This window comes from Mus caroli, chromosome 14 (genome assembly GCF_900094665.2).
Source record: "Mus caroli chromosome 14, CAROLI_EIJ_v1.1, whole genome shotgun sequence".
Lineage (NCBI taxonomy): Eukaryota > Metazoa > Chordata > Mammalia > Rodentia > Muridae > Mus > Mus caroli.
This window is the reverse complement of record NC_034583.1, coordinates 17,122,361-17,140,006: the sequence shown is the minus strand read 5'-3', so window position 1 is coordinate 17,140,006 and position 17,646 is coordinate 17,122,361. Positions and strand designations below refer to the sequence as shown.

At 41.9% G+C, this 17,646-nt stretch overlaps 1 long non-coding RNA gene across 1 annotated transcript; it reads left to right on the top strand.

Annotated features, from left to right (window-relative positions):
• Positions 1 to 8: 8 nt before the first annotated feature.
• LOC110309723 lies at positions 9 to 11,348 on the top strand. Its single transcript, XR_002379732.1, has 3 exons — positions 9 to 1,358; positions 4,716 to 4,763; positions 11,215 to 11,348. It is a non-coding gene; the product is annotated as an uncharacterized LOC110309723 (long non-coding RNA).
• The last annotated feature ends 6,298 nt before the right edge of the window (positions 11,349 to 17,646 follow it).

The window sequence follows — 17,646 nt, the reverse complement described above, 5'->3', positions numbered from 1 at the left end:
ACAGGCTCAGGTTTTCACGTGGAAGAAGCAGAAGAGACCAGTTCTAATCTCATTCCTTCCCAAGTATCAGGTTCTGACTCTCTTCTGAGAAGCATTTATGGACATGAGTTGGGCACAGGGACATGCTGTACAGCCTTCTAGAACTTGGAACCCAAGACCTTAAAAGGATAAGATGACTGTGACATTGCAGTCTTAGACTGACATTATATGTTTGAAACAATGAATACTTATTGTCCAAGGAACCTTCAGAGATGAAGAACAGGCAACCTTGGAGCTCATTTCTCTCACTGGTCATCAACTTGAACTAAGCGGTCAGGTCTTCATTTTCTTCATCATCTGCTTGTTGTAGAGGGCTGGAATGTTAGCTATCTAGTAGCACACTAGTGTGCTTCTGTAGTGATAAGGCAGAGAGGGTGGAAAGACCACTCTGCATCTAAAACAGAAATAGAGCATGCCTGAAACCCAGTGATACCCAAAGATTTTGGAATAGACTAGAGATGCCCCCTGTGTGGATCTGAACTCTCCCATCACACTGTAGCGAATTGTGTATCTAATCAGCCAGGAGTTTCTCCTACCTCTGCACACTGGCTAATGATGACTACAGAGATGGACTCTCAAGGATTATTAACAAATGCAGGGTGCACCTTGGCTTCAGAGCCCTGGAGCCTGTGGTTTAGGAATCCAGCAGAAAAATGGCACAGTCGACAAGCACTAAGGTGTTTTGGAGATGCCCAGAACTCCTGCCTTGTATTCTAGGCCCATATCTGTGTATTAAAAAGTTATACAGAAAACAGAACATGGTCAACAGACTGAATAAATCAACCCACCGAAACTCCCACAACCCCATCAGCTGGCAATGAGATGTAGTCTCCGCCTTGATTCACTGCCTCTGACATTTGTTTGGCTGCACTGGAAGGATGTCTGGCACCACCCCTGTTGGTTCCGAAAGCTAAGGATGACCACTCTTTGGAAGAGCTGGTCAGAGGGCTTCTGAGAACATAAGGTCACATACCTAGAGACACACTTCTCTCCATGATAGCCACTCCACCCAAAAGAAGCAAGTGGGTGTAAAGTGCTGTGATGCACTGCCCTAACCTGGAAAATCATAGTCACTCCCTGATTCTTGGGGCTCTTTCTTCATCCCCATGTTATAACCCCAATGCCCAGTAAGCATAATAGCGAGGAGCTCACAGAATAATAGCATTGACCTTGTCAGCAACTGCCTTTGGGATGGACAAACGGTTTTCCATTCCTTGACTTTAAGGAATTATAATAACCCAGAGACATAATTCACTTCCCAGAGGCTCCACTTCCTGTGCCCCATTGATGGAAGACCCAGCTCAAGTACACCTCCTCCAGTAAGTTTCATATCCTCCGCCCAAGACTCACTGCACCTTCCTCAGGATCACGAATTTTTTGTTAGTTTACACTGAGATGGAAGTCCAGATTTCTTCTGCCTCTCTTTAATCTCACTATGCTACCCATTCTCCCTACCAAGTAGACTCCCCAGTCAGTGTGGATATTAACCAAAAAGTCTAGGATACCTAAACTATACTCCACAGACCTAAGAAGGCTAAACAATAAGGAAGGCACAAGTAAGGATGCTTGAATTTTACTTCGAAGGGATAATAGTCATGAGAGGCAGATGGAGGGAAGGAACTGGGAGGAGAGGGGATGGGGAAGGAAATGGGGGATAAGGTGTGGGGAGGGTGAAGAGAGATGGATAGATAGGCCTGAGAATGAATGGAAATCTGCATCTGATGGGTGGGGAGAAGAGGCTATCTCCAGGAAGAGACAGAGACCTGGGATGAGGGATCCACCTAAGAATCAATGAGAATAACCTTACCTGGGACTCACTACATTGGAGATATGGAACGTGAAGAGGCCACCTACTATAGCCAGGCAAGAACCCCAGTATAGGGGCTACCCACAAAACTTTCAACCCAAAATTTATCCTGTCTACAAGAAATCCATGCATGTGGGTTGCAGAAGACACTGAGGGAATGGCCAACCAATATCCCAAAGCCAAGCAACACTCCCTCATACAATTAATGATACTCTGTTATGCTTGTAGACAGGAGGCTAGCATAGCTGTCCTCTGAGAGGCTCCTCTCAGCAATTGACTCAGACAAATGCACACACCCTCATACAAACACTGGATGGGGCTTGGGAACTCTTATGGAAGAATAAGGAGGAAGGATTATGGGCCTCAAAGAGGATAGGAACTCCACAGGAAGACCAATAGAATCAATTAACTTCTACCCTTGGGGCTCTCAGATTCTGAAACACCAAAGAACACTCACAGGCTGGACCTAGACTTTCCTGTACATATGTAGGAGATGTTCAGCTTGTTTCAGCTGGCATCAAGTGTTCAAGAGGTGATAACCTGTTTGTCAAAGAGAAGTCTCCTCTACCTTGGGTCTCTACTCTGACGCATGATTGTTTACCTCACCTTTTATTAGTGTCATGACATCTTTATTGTGGTATTTTACAAGTCCATTCCAACGTTTTAATCACCTTTCGGCTTGTATCAACTATTGAAATAGAAAATTTCTTGTAGTCTTTGAATTATCCATGCAATTCAATGAAAACTGATAACATGGTCAAACTGAGTCTATCCATGATTATGAAAGATCTTTCTACACATTTTGGTTTTTATCTGAGAATTTGCCCTTCTGATAATGTTCTCCCTGTACTGATCAGAAACTGATGCGCACATTTCAGCAGGTGCTCCTGGGACAAAGCCATTGAGAACTACCTCCTTACAAAGCAAAGAGTAATTAGAGCTAGCTTAGGAACACAATAGCTCTTCCAACCTGGAGGACTGAATCTTTACTTTCCAAACCCTGCCCAGGATTGTCTCGTTTCTCCCTCAGAATAACCCTATCCATCAATATTAGCAATTAAATAGCACTGAGAAGTCACACCAGCATAACTGGAGAAGGAAAGATCATCTGTCTCGTATGTGCAGGTGCTTGAAAGCACATACAGGAAGAATCTGCAGGTCTGGTTCCAATGTGCGATGTGGATTAGTGGGTTCATTCATTGAAGCCCTGAGATTAGCCTTTGAAAGTTGCCCCAAGATGCTTTAGCAGACAGACAAGAGAGGCATCAGGGTGCTGGAAACACTGTGATGAAGTGGTGGCAGAGGAAGCCTAAATAGTGGTCACCAAGAGAAACACCTCTGTGGCCTAGTGTGTTGTTCTCTGTGCACCAAATATACCAAAGCAGGATTGATTACAGGCCTCTGTGAGTTACACAGTGAGATTATGACTTAATAATAATAATAGGCTGATCACAGAGGATCATAGCTGTAGACATTGTAGACATAGCTCAGTTGACAGAATCACTGCCTAGCATGTAGGAAGCTCATGGTTCAGTGACTAGTGCAATCATCACCTCTTGGAAAATTGGAAATAGTCCTACCTGAAGGCCCAGCTATATGTCCCCTGAGATACACAAGATTCTCCACCATATTGCAAGGAAACATGTTCATAGCAGCTTTATTAATATGCAGAGCCTGAAAACCCAGATACCCCTAAACCAAAGAATGGATACTGAAAACATGGTTCATTTACACATTGAGTACTATTCAGCTATTAAAAACAAGGACATCATTAACTGTGCAGTCAAATGGATAGAACTAGGAAATATCACCCATCTTCACTGTTATTCCTACTGATCTGAGAAAATGGGAGATATTTCCATTTTCTGATATCTTCCTGAATTTCTTTCTTCGGAGACTTAAACTTCTTGTTTTCCAGGTCTTCCACTTGGTTGGTTAAAGTTACACCAAGTTATTTTATATTACTTGTAGCTATAGTGAAGGGTATTGTTTTTGTAACTTCTTTTCTCATCCCATTTAATGTTTGGATAAGGAAGGCTACTGATTTGTTTGAGTTTACTTTGAATCCAGCCACTTTGCTGGAGGAGTTTATTAGCTGTAGGAGCTCCCTGATAGAATTTTGGGGTCACTGATGTATACTATGAAATCATTTGCAAATAGCAATACTTTGACTTCTCTCCAGTTTGTATCCCCTTGATCTCCATTTGTTGTCTTATTACTCTAGCTAGAAATCACTGTTCTAGCTAGAAATTCAAGTACTGTATAGAATAGTTAAGGGGGGTGGGGGTGGGCAGCCTTCTTTTATTCTGATTTTCGTGGAATTACTTTAAATTTCTCACCATTTAGATTTTGACTATCAGCTTGCTGTATATTGCTTTGATTATCCTTGTCTTGTATCCCTGATCTCTCTAAGACTGTTAAGATGAAGGGGTTTTGGATTTTGTCAAAGGCTTTTCCAGCATCTAATGAGATAATCATATGGTCTTCTGCTTTTAGTTTATATGGTAGATTGTGTTGTTAGATTGTCCTATATTGAACCATCCCTACATCTTTGGGATGAAGCCTACCTGATCATGGTGGGTGATGTCTTTGATGTGTTCTTAGATTCTCTTTGCAAGTATTTTATTGAGTATTTTTGTATCAGTGCTCCTAAAGGGATATTGGTCTAAAACTGTCTTTACTAGGTCATTGTTTGATTTAGGTATCAGGGTGATTGTGGCCTCATAATGAGTTTGGTAATGTTTCTTCTGCTTCTGTTTGTTGAATAGTTTGAAGAGTATTGGCATTAACTCTTCTTTGACAGGTTAGTAGAACTCTGTGATACAATCATCTGGTTGGGAGGTTTTAATGATTGCTTCTATTTCCACAGGAGCTACAGGAATATTCAGATGCTTTCCCTGATCTTGACTGAACTTTGGTAAGTGATATTTGTCTAGAAAAGCATTCCTTTCATATATATTTCACAGTTTTGAGTAGTGTGGAGTTTTGAAGTAAGACCTAATGATTCTATGAATTTCCTCAGTGGTAATTAGTTTTCCTAGTGGTTTCTGATTTTGTTAATTTGGTTATGATCTTTTTTGTCTTTTAGGTAGTTTGACTAAGGGTTTGTCTATCTTGGTGATTTTTTCAAAGAACCAGCTCTTGGTTTGTTGATTCTTTGTATTGTTCTCTTTGTTTCAAATTGATTGATTTCAACCCTAAGTTGAATTGTTTCCTTCCACATACTCCTCTTATGTGTGTTTGCCTGTTTTCTACCCTATGGCTTTCATATGTATTTTTAAGTTTCTTGTATGATGTGGTGGATTGATTATGATTGACCCAGGGAGTGGCAAGATTGGGAGGTGTGGGATTGCAGGAGAAACTGTGTCACTGTAGGGATGGTCTTTGAGACACTTCCTTCTAGCTGCCTGGAAGACAGCAGTCTTCTCCTGTTCAACTTCAGAACAAGATGTAGAACAGTCAGATCCTTCTCCAGTCCCATGCCTGCCTGGATGCTGCCATGCTTCATACTATGATGATAATGAACCTATAAGCTAGCCCCAATAAATGTTGTCCCTTATAAAAGTTGCCTTGGTCATGATGTCTTTTCAAATGGACATGTGAAATCTAACCAAAATAGAAGCAGGTACCAGGTACTGGGGTATTAATGTAATAGACCTAACCAAGTTTTTGTTTGGATGAATAGGGATCTGGGGAATTTAGATTTGAAAGCTGTAGAATGATTTAAGTGGGGCTTAATGGGTCACCCTAGGAGGAATATGCAAAACACTGGTGCTCAAGGTTATTTAAACTATGAGGGCCTGCTTCAAGTGTTTTCAAAGGAAAAGTAGGTTAGTATGTGGCCAGAGACTATTCTTGTGATATGGTGAAGAATGAATGTGGTTGTTTTTTTGCCCTTGTCTAAAGAGTCTGCCTGAGGCTAAAGTAAAATAATTCAGATTCATTGCACTGACATGGGAATTTTCAAAAAAAAAAAAAAAAGCCTACTTTACACTTTATCCTTTGGTTCAGTCTTATGAATAGCATTTTGATCAAGCATAGCACACTTAAATAGAAAAAGCACAAATGCATGGTTCAAAGAATAAAGGGCAACAGGAAGTAGACATGAACTGATCCCACTCTACTAAGCTTATTGTTTATGCTTTTGGAGTTGAACAAGCTTCTTGGTTACTGTTTTTATTTGTACTTTAAATCTGGAATGAACTACAATCCAGACATGGAGGGCACAGGCTTTGATCCAGGTCTAGAGAAAGAGTGCCTATGAAAAGCTTTGGCCCAGGCATGAAAACCTTTAATCTAGGAGACAAAGACAAACTGATCTCTGAATTCAAGGGCAGTCTGAGACAGAGCAAATTCTAGGCGATGAAAAGCTCAAGTTTAGGAAGGGTAGTACAAGTTTTTAATCTCAGGATTCAAGAGACAGAACCATGCAGATCTCTGAGTTCAAGGTCAATCTACAGAGCAAGTTCCAGGACAGCCAAGCTTAGGCAGTAAAGGAGTTGGAAAATAGAAGTCTGGTGATTATGTAATAGAATAAGGGAGTCAAATTTCAGATCCAGCAAACAGCAGAACTCAGCAGCTTCAGCCATGTGGCTCTGTCTTTAGTGTCAAGAATAGAATGGACTACTTGGAAAATTAATGCTGTTTTGCTGGAGCTAAGAACCTAGTGGCGATAAAGAAGAGACCAGCATCACTGAGGTGAAATCTTCTGAGAAATGTTTACTTAGAGCACAAAGAAGCTGTGTTTCAGATATTGCCCAGTCTGGCCTCAAACACAAGATCCTCTTGCCTCTACCTCAAGTAATATGTGTAGATATGCACTACCACAAAAGTGAAGAGAGCCTTTGAGAGGCTATTGGTGATGCCTAGTTGCAATGGAAGACTCCAGCAAATTAGAGATGTCAGTACCATAGGTTGACACCAAGATACCAGCAGCAGTGTGGAGGAGTCAACCAGGGCCTAGAGTGCTACAGAGGGCAGAGCAAGAGAGGCAAGTTTCTCCAGCTGGTTTTTGGTCTTGCTTTTATGCAGTATTTCCCCACTATGATGTTTTGGAATGGTATTGTATATTCTGTGATTTTCTAATCTGGTTTTTTGTTTGTTTGATTTGATTTAATAGGGAATTACAGTGAAGAAATTTCATGAATCACAGAAGAAATTTTTGAATTTTGAAATTTAGACTGGTATAGACTATGGGATTTTTGAAGTTGGACTAAATGTATTTTGCATTATGCTATCACTTATAGCACCCCTAGACTCATGTCTTTGAATGAGTCTATGGGGGCCATGGAGTGGAATGTGGTGGATTGAATATTCTTGACCCAGGGAGTATCCCTATTGGGGAATGTGGGCTTCTTGGAGGAATTGTGTCATTTTCAGATGGTCTCTTGAGATTCCTTCTCCTAGCTGCTTGGGTACTGCAGTTTTCTCCTGTTTGCTTTTGGAATAAGATGTAGGACTCTCAGCTTCTTCTCCAGTATCCATGCTTGCTGCTGTGATGATAATAGACTGAACTTCTGAACCTGTAAGCTATGCCCAATTAAATGCTGCCCCTTGTAAGAGTTCCTTGGTCATGGTGTCTTTTCCCAGCAATGGAAATATAACTAAGATACATGCAAACTCTCTAATTTCTTTATGAAGGCACTTATGGCTATGAATACTAATCTTACCACTGCTTTCATTGTGTGTCATAGGTTTGTATACATTGTGCCCTTGTTTTCATTGAATTCTAGAAAATCTTTAATTTCTTCATTTCTTCCCTGACCCATTGATCACAGAGTAGAGTTGTTCAGTTGCCATAAGTATGTAGGCTTTCTCTTGTTTCTGTTGTTGTTGAACTCCAGCCCTAATCTATGGGGATCTGACAAGATGCAAGGCATTTCAATCTTCTTCTATATGTTGATGTTGGCTTTGTGACCACCTTTTGGTCATTTTGGAAAAGGTTCTGTGATGTGCTAAGAGGAAAGTATATTATTTTGTATTTAGACAAGTTGTTCTATAGATATGTTAGGTCCATTTGGGTGATACTTCTCAAAGGAGGATGTCTTAGTCAGGGTTTCTATTCCTGCACAAACATCATGACCAAGAAGCAAGTTGGGGAGGAAAGGGTTTATTTAGCTTACACTTCCATACTGCTGTTCATCACCAAAGGATGTCAGACCTGGAACTCAAGCAGGTCAGGAAGCAGGAGCTGATGCAGAGGCCATGGAGGGATGTTCCTTACTGGCTTGCTTCCCCTGGCTTGCTTAGCCTGCTCTCTTATAGAACCAAGACTACCAGCTCAGAGATAGTCCCACTCACAGGGGCCTTTCCCCCTTGATCACTAATTGAGAAAATGCCTTACAGTTGGATCTCATGGAGGCATTTCCTCAACTGAAGTTTCTTTCTCTGTGATAACTCCAGCTGTGTCAAGTTGACACAAAACTATCCAGTACAGAGGAGGAGAGGGAGGAGTTGGTGGAGGATCTGTTTGATATTGGGATGTAAAGACAGTATCATTCTGAATTAGGTAGCCTGGACCCAAAAGGACATAATACAGAGAATGTTCTCACTTAAAGTCGATGTTAGCCATAAAGTACAGGATACCAAAGCTACACTCCACAAACCTAAAAGTACTAAACAAGAAGAAAGGCCCAAGTGAGGATGCTTGAATCTCACTTAGAATGGGGAATAAAATAGCCACAGGAGGCAGAAGGAGGGAAGGAGGTAACTGGGTTGGAGAGGGCATGGGGACTGGAATGCTGAGTGTATGGGGGAGGGGTTGGATTAGGTATAATGTGAAAAAGGGGAGAGAGCCAGAGGGCCAGAACAAATGGAAATCTTCAGTTGGTAGGATGGTGGGTGCGAAGTTTCACTAGGACTTTCCAGAGACCTGAAATGGAGGAGGGTCCCAGGGGTCTATTGATGACTTTAGATGAGACTCATAGCAGTAGAGATATAGAACCTGATGAGGGCACCTCTGATAGCCAGGCAGGACCACCAGTGGAGAGATAAAGAGACCAAACCACTTGCAAAATTTTTGTCCTAAATTTTGTTCCATCTAAAAGAAATGTAGGGACATGTCATGAATAAATAAAATAAATGTGAAAAAAGTTACTGCTTGCAGAGAGTGGGGATAGTAACTGTAGGCATGACTCCATTGACAGAGCGATTGCCTAACATGTAGAATCCAGAGCTCAGTGACTAGTGCTGTCCTCACCAGTCCCACTTTTAATCCTAGCTGCTGTGATGTGGTAGTCATGTGACCTAAGATCGAGTTATATCTGCAAAACTAGATTGAGGACAGCCTGAGATAATGACACCCTGTCTCAAAAACCAAAATGGATACATCTCCTAGCTCCAAGGACTCACCTAGTAATCCTTTGCTATTAAAAGGAAGGTACATACCATTTTGCCTGCCACTCTTTCATTTGAGGAAGACAGAGAAGTGGAAGTGATCTTTAATAAGGACGTTGCTCTTATCTGTCCTTCGTTCCACAATGAGTCCAAATGAAAATGGCTATCAAGCTTTGAATGACAGAGTGATATGCCAGTTGCTAGCATACTGTGAAAAACTCTGCCTTCCCAGTGAAGCTGTGCCAGTAGGAAGTCTCAAGTTCTCAGGCCAACCCCACTGATGCCTCCAATGAGGCTGGACACGCGTTATCAAAGACACTCCACTTCTATAGCCAGAGATTTAATCAAGCTGACCCATAGGGATCTTGGGGCCTATAAACAACACATGATAACCTCACCACCACACCACCATCAGCGTTCAGTACAGCGTGGAGTTCTGGCACTGCCAACCCAATGAGTACCTTGGTATACTTGACCATGGCCCAGATTTGTAATAGGACTGGGTTTTGACAAGCAACTACTGTTCTCAGTAAGATGTAACCAGTGACAGTAATGAGGTGACAGTAATGTATTTACATGAGTACATTGGTGAAAAAAATCCTGCATAATTGAGGAGTGGGTACCTAGAACCGTGTCCTGGCCTATGTGGGCCTAGCTCACATGCAGATATAGGCATAACTTGAGATCCTCGGCAGGGACAGGGTGAGGTGGAGTGGCACTGAGCAAGTCAAGCAGCAGTGCTGATTCACCTCAGTTCAGGTAACAGATTCTCAGTTGCTCATCCAAGGAGCTCTTGTTGAGGCCATGGGCCTTGTCTGATCATGGTGAATTCATACAGACATCTGTCCTAGTGATATAAAGTGCTTCTATTCAGCAGCAATTAAGACAGGAAGCGAACATCAGGAATAGTGACCTCTTACTATAAACTGACAAAAGGGATGTGGAATTCATTTGTGTCAAGGATCTTTGACCTCCTGGGTGGTTTGAGATTCCTGTTGGCCACATGAAAAGGATGTTCATTGGGAATCCATAATTCACTCTGCCATACCTGGAGACAACCAGAACTGTGGACAGAGAGCTATATTTGTATAGTGGATGTAACATGTATCTAGGATTCCAGACTGTGGATCTGAGGCCCATCTCTACTCTATGCAACCTGGAGGAACCTGCCTCCTCACTTTCCTTCCCTTGAACAACATGAGGATGGCTGAGGAGCTCTGTTTCTGGAAGGCCAGTGCATAAAGGTTACTGGGGACCAATTCATATCGGCCAGTCCTCAATAGCAGGAGTCAAAAAAGCAGTAAATATAGTTTTTGAGCAGCTGCTTAGGCTCAGCTTAGTTCCTAGAAGATAGGAGGACGATGGGGCTGGAAGTGCAGGGCCATGAGTACCAGAACCCATGAGTAACAGAACACTCAGAAGGATTCTACTGACCTCCAGAAAATATTGAAGAATCCCACTTCTGGTTCCAATTCCATATTTGTTTTATTTCTTAATTAGTAAATCACACACTCACACACACACACACACACATCACTTTTGTGTGGCCCTGGAAATGCTGGAACTCACTTTTTAGAACAGGATGCCAAAACTCAGAGATCTGCCTGCTTCTGCATGCAGAGTGCTGGAATTAAAAGGATGTGCCATAACCTTCAGTCTCCATTATAGAACTCTGATTCTCTGGAAAGCAAGCAAGAGACAGATGCATTACAAGTTGATGTCACAGCAACCACAGAACCAGAGAGGCAAAGAACCAACCTAAGTTCAATATACAGGAAGAGCTACTGTTGTGCTAGAGTGTTCTAGGCATAGAGGCAGGGGCAGTTTCCAAGTAGGATAGAATACAGAGGAAGTGTCAAGGTATTAAAGATGTCAGGTATGGGTGCTATGCCAAAGTCCTGTTATCTGATAGCTCTAGTCTGGCTTGTGCCTGGGTTTCTCCCATACTAAGCTGCCTCGCCCTAGTTTTGGCTCACTTTCTTTCATTTATCCTTGTGTTTATTGAGGTACTTTGCTCTTAAAATGCTTTTCAGTGCCTCACCTGGAGTGTAGCCTCCCAGAGCCTGAAGCTGGCTGATGCAGACCTTGTCGCCACTGAGGTGGAGCCACCTGCCTTGCAGCTTTCTGACTTGGCTGGCTTCTTTTGGAAGTGTCAACTGCCCTGAGATTCTGCTACCTGCCAGAGGCTGAACCTGTCTTCCTGAGACATTCCTGAATAAGCAACAGCCTGGCGACCAAGTGCTGACAGCATGGCAACAAAGCACCAAGGATGGACTGGCGGGGAGAATGGGCCTTCCCCCTTTTAAGCACAGTCTCTTAGTAAACTCGCGGGCCTTGATCAGAGAAAAATTTGTCTTGACTTCATTCTTTTCTCGCCGTCTAGTCTCTCTCTTTCAGCCCTAGCCCGCCTTCCAGGAATACCCCGTTCATGTGGGCCGTGGGCCAGCCTCCTACTACAGATTGGTGCCTGGAACAGGGGCCTGAAAACGGCAGGAAAACACTGAGGGACCGCTGTCTTGTGTGGAGCTCCACAAGAAGGGAAGAAAAAGATCGTATGGAGCACAGTGAGCAACTGGTATTTATGCCAGCGCTGGTTTTAAACTTCATTTTTTTAAAGTGTTGCTGGAGGTGCGATAGGATACAGGCTAAGTTGGAACAGTGCTAACCCGGTGCTGATTCCACTTAGGGTTTGACAGCAAAATATGGGACTAGAAAGTCCCAAACAGGCGGTTGTCCACAGCTTTCAAGAGCTGCTTCAGGCGAGAGGAGTAGGGTTTGAAGAACAATTGTTAGAATTTTTTTTAGATAAGATAGATTCTTGTTGCCCATGGTTCAGGGAAGAAAAAACTTTAAATAACAGAACCTGGGAGAGAGTTGGAGAAGCTTTAAAAAACACACAGGCAGATAATTTCACCCTTTGCCTCTGTGCGCTCCTAAAAGATGCTATTGAAAAGGAGATCTTGCAGGGGTCAGATAGTACCCAGGCAGAGCTTGAAGAATCTCAGGAAGAGCACCTGTCAGAGAGGACTTTCTCAGAAAGGGGCCCTCTCAACCCTAAATTAGAAAGATATAGAGACTCTAGTGATGAGCTAACTTTAGACAAGGAAGATCATTCAGAAAGAGGAGCCGCCATGTATTTTGATGAGGATTGACCTCTTTGAAAGTCTCCCGCCCCACCTATGGCCTCCACTATAGGAGATGCTACTTAAATGGACATGCAACTAAGTAAATTAGAGTTTGAAATTAAGTTGCAGAAATTGACTAATGAGCTTCGGGAGCTAAAAAGGGTGTCAGATACAGGGAAGAGCAACTCTTCTGAAATGTACCAAGTGCTGCCAGAAAGAGCTGTGATTCAGGCTCATGGGAGGGGACTGGATACGTCTGATGTGCTAGCCTTTCCTGTAGTTGAGATAATTGGCCAGCAAAATAATAGAATCAGACAACACCAGACTTTGGATTTCAAGGTGATAAAGGAGTTAGAAACAGCTGTTGTACAATATGGCCCTACAGTTCCCTTTACACAGCATTATTGGATACTGTCATGGAGTTGCACTTAACCCCCCCCCCCCCCAAGATTGGAAGACTCTATGTAAGGCTGCTCTTTCAGGAGGAGATTTCTTACTTTGGGATTCTGAATGGCGAGAAACCAGTAAGAAAACTTCCGCTTTAAATGCTCAGACAGGTAATCCAGACTGGGATGCTTTTGGGAGAAGGTCGATATGAAAGGCAATGCTAATCAGATTGGTTTTCCTGTTGGAGTGTATGTGCAGGTTGCCATGGCTGCCCTTGGAAACAGTTGCCAGCTAAAGGGGATCTTGGTGGAAGTTTAGCCAGCATTCCGCAGGGTCCTGATGAGCTTTACCAGAACTTTGTGGATAGGCTATTAATAGCAGCTAGTAGGATTCTTGGAGATTCTGACACAGAAGTCCTTTCATTATACAATTGTCTTATGCGAACGCTAATGCAATGTGTCTCGCCGTTATCTGACTGCACAAAGGACAGATGGATCTAGTGGGATATATCCATCTTTGTGCAGAGATTGGGCCATCAAGTAATCAGAGTTTGGCTTTCACCTCTGCTTTGCAAGGAACCACCGTACAAGCAATGCTTTCACAGAAACGAGGGAATAATGCATGCTTTAAGTGTGGAAGTTTTGGGTCATTTTAAAACTGATTGTCCTAAGAATAAAGGTGCCAAGAGTGGGCAAGCCGGCCCTGTTCCAGGAGTTTGTCCTCAGTGCAGGAAGGGCAACCATTGGGCTAGGGTGTGTAAATCCAAGTCAGACATTACAGGCCGTCCATTGCCGGAAAATGAGAGGAGGGGCCAGCCCCAGGCCCTGAAATACCCACAGCAAGGAGCTTATGGGGCCATGAAGCTGTTGCCCAGCCAAAGAAATCCATTTTTGAACTTGTCAGGGGAACCCCAGGAAATGCAGGATTGGACCTCTGTCCTATCATCCACACAGTATTAACCCCAGAAATGGGAGTTCAAACTCTGCCTACAGGAGTTTTTGGAACTCTACCTGCAGAAACTTGTGGATTTCTTTTAGGATGAAGCAGTTCTATTGTAAAAGGTCTGCAGATTTATCCAGGTGTTATAGATAATGACTATGAGGGAGACATTAAAATCATGGCTGCTTCCCCTCATGGTGTTATAACTGTACCAGCCCACCAGAGAATTGCTCAACTTGTCTTAGCTCCTTTACATCTGCTACCATCCAGATTTGTTAAGAATGAGAGAGGACAAGGTGGCTTTGACTCCTCTGGTGTGCATTGGGTTCAATCTATTACTAATCAGAGACCTAACCTTAAATTGACATCTGAAGGAAAAAGCTTTGAAGGATTAATAGATACTGGAGCTGATGTAACAATTATTAGAGGACAAGATTGGCCTTCAGCTTGGCCTTTGTCTGATACGCTTACTCACCTTCAAGGAATTGGTTATGCCAATAACCCAAAACGAAGCTCCAAATTGCTAACCTGGAGAGATGAGGAAGGCAAATCAGGACAAATTCAGCCATATGTCAAATTTGCCTGTTACTCTATGGGAAAGAGATCTCTTGTCACAGATGGGCATTATAATATGCAGTCCTAATGGGGTGGTGACCAAGCAATGCTCAGACAAGAATTTTTGCCTGGTCATGGGCTAGGAAAGAAAGGACGAGGTATTAAGACTTTTGAAGGTCCTAAACCCCTAACACAAGAGGTTTGGGGTATTTTTAGTAATGGCCACTATCTTGCCTAAATCCCATGCTGATAAAATTCAATGGCTTAATGATATTCTGGTGTGGGTGGATCAGTGGTCTTTACCTAAAGAGAAAATAGAAGCCGCCTCTTCACTAGTGCAGGAGCAATTAGAGGCAGGACATTTAGTAGAATCTCAGTCTCCTTGGAATACTCCAATTTTTGTTATCAAGAAAAAATCTGGTAAATGGAGATTGTTACAAGATCTAAGAAAGGTTAATGCGACCATNAAATCTATGGGAACTTTACAACCTGGGCTTCTGTCTCCAGTAGCCATCCCTAAAGGATATTATAAAATTGTGGTAGACCTGAAGGATTGTTTCTTTACTATTCCTTTGAAATCCAAGGATTGTGAAAGATTTGCTTTTAGTGTTCCTTCTATAAAATTTAAAGAACCTATGAAGAGATATCAGTGGACAGTTCTCCCATAGGGCATGGATAATAGTCCTACCTTATGTCAAAAGTTTGTGGCACAAGCCATTCAGCCTGTAAGACGACAATGGCCCATGATTTACATCATCCATTACACAGATGATGTCTTGATGGCGGGAAAAGACCCCCAGGATTTGCTTTTGTGTTATAGAGATTTACAAAAGGCCTTAGCTGATAAAAGACTACAAATAGCTCCTGAGAAGATACAAACTCAGGATCCTTATAATTATTTGGGTTTTAGACTTACAAATCAAGCTGTTTTCCCCCAGAAGATAGTTATTTGCAGGGACAACTTAAAAAACTTTAAATGATTTTCAAAAATTGTTAGGTGATATTAATTGGCTTCACCCCTATTTAAAGCTTACTAAAGGGGAATTGAAACCTTTATTTGATATTCTTAAAGGGAGTTCTGATCCTACCTCCCATAGATCTTTAACCTCAGAAGGATTGCTGGCCTTACAAGTGGAAAGAGCTATTGAAGAACAATTTGTCACTTATATAGATTACTCTTTGCCTTTACATCTGTTAATTTTTAATATGATTCATATGCCTATGGGATTGTTGTGACAAAAGGCTCCTCTAATGTGGATACATTTGAGAATTTCTCCTAAATGTAATATCCTGTCATATTATGAAGCAGTAGCTCAGATGATCATACTTGGAAGGAAGCAGGCACTAACTTATTTTGGCAAAGAGCCAGATATCATTGTTCAGCCTTATAGCATAGAAAAGATACTTGGCTGAAGCAGCACAGTACGGATTGGTTGCTTGCTCAAATAGGATTTATAGGAACTATAGATAATCATTATCCTCAAGATAGGTTGATAAAAATGTTAAGTGTACATGAGGTGATATTTCCTAAAATGACTTCCTTACAGCCTTTATATAATGCTCTACTGATTTTTACTGACGGCTCCTCTAAAGGGTGAGCTGGATATCTTATGAATAATCAACAAATAGTCATAGAGACTCCTGGCCTCTCAGCTCAGTTATCAGAACTGACAGCAGTACTGAATGTCTTTGAGACTGTAAATGATGCTTTTAATATTTTTACTGATAGTTTATATGTTGCACAATCAATTCCCTTATTGGAGACTTGTGGTACCTTTAACTTTAATACGCCAGCAGGATCTCTGTTTTCACAATTGCAAAACATCATTCTTGCACGAAAACATCCATTTTATATTGGTCATATATGAGCTCATTCTGGTCTTCATGGATCTTTAGCTGCAGGCAATGATTACATCAACAGGGCTCTGATAGGAGAGGCCTTAATTTCAGATCCTATTGCTTTGGCTAGACATGATCATGATAAATTTCATCTCTCTAGCCATATCTTAAGGCTCCCACACAAGATCACTAAAGAACATGCAAGAATGATTGTAAAACAATGTTCTAAATGTATTACATTATCTCCAGTGCCGAATTTAGGAGTTAATCCACAGAGTCTTATACCTAATCATATTTGGCAAATGGATGTAACTCATTATGCAGAATTTGGAAAATTGAAATATATACATGTTTGTATTGACACTTGTTCAGGATTTCTTTTTGCTTCTCTACATACCAGAGAGGCCTCTAGAGCCTCTCGATGTAATTGATCATTGCTTACAAGCCTTTAATGCTATGGGATTGCCTAAACCCATTAAGACAGATAATGGGCCATCCTATACTGGCAACAATTTTACTTCATTTTGTAAGGAATTTTGTATCAAATATAAAACTAGAATTCCTTATAACCCCATGGGACAAGCAATTGTTGAACGTGCTCATCACACTCTGAAAAATTGGCTTTTAAAAACAAAACAGGGGCAATTATATCCCCCCCAAGGTCACCAAAAGAACATCTTACTTTTGTCTTGTTCGTTTTAAATTTTTTGCAAACTGATGTTAAAGGTCAGTCTGCAGCAGATCGCCACTGGCATCCAGTTACTTCCAGTTCTTATGCCATGGTTAAATGGCAGGACCCATTAACTAATAGTGGAATGGTCCAGACCCTGTTTTAATCTGGGGAAGAGGTTCTGTCTGTGTTTTTTCACAAAAAGAAGACGGAGCGTGATGGCTGCCTGAAAGACTGGTTCATCAAGTGGACACAGATCCTGAATCTTCTAGTAAGTATGATTCTAACCTTGTTGATGGCTAAAAACCCTTTTTAGCCGAAAAAGTTAATTTGGAGCACAGCCTCCACTTTCGGAGAATTTTCGGCTTTTCTGCTAATTCTCAAAGTCACCTCCCTCACACTGGGAGGTCAGAGTCTGAGCTTGATTGTTGCTATTTTGCAACTGAATAAAGTACCTAGACTTCCCCAAAGAAGCTTTTATCCTGTTGTTTTTCAACTATCTCGACTTTGTTTTTCAAGCAGGTCCGTCTCTCCTTATAGCCTGATTTTAGCAAGTGTGCAACCTTGCCTCCAGCAAATGCAGTTGGCAGAAACTCATCAATATGAAGAAACATATTAAGTATATATTGTGGCTTTGGTCTGATTTAGGAATAAGGTGTGCTATGAGGGCTGGTCAGCCAATGACGGGCAACCAGATTTCGGAGCTATATCCATCTAAGACAGAGGTACATGACAAGAGGACGTGGCTTGTTAATAATACACCACAGAGCCATGTTTGTGTAAAATAAACACAAACAAGCTGCATGTATGCTCCTTGACAGATAAGAATGGCTCGGGAAAATCTGAGTCACTAAGCCAGGCGCGGCCACCAGCCACCATAATCCCCCGGGCAGGACTATGGAGCATAAATAAATTTTATATCTTGGTCTAGCTATTTTTATTATATAATC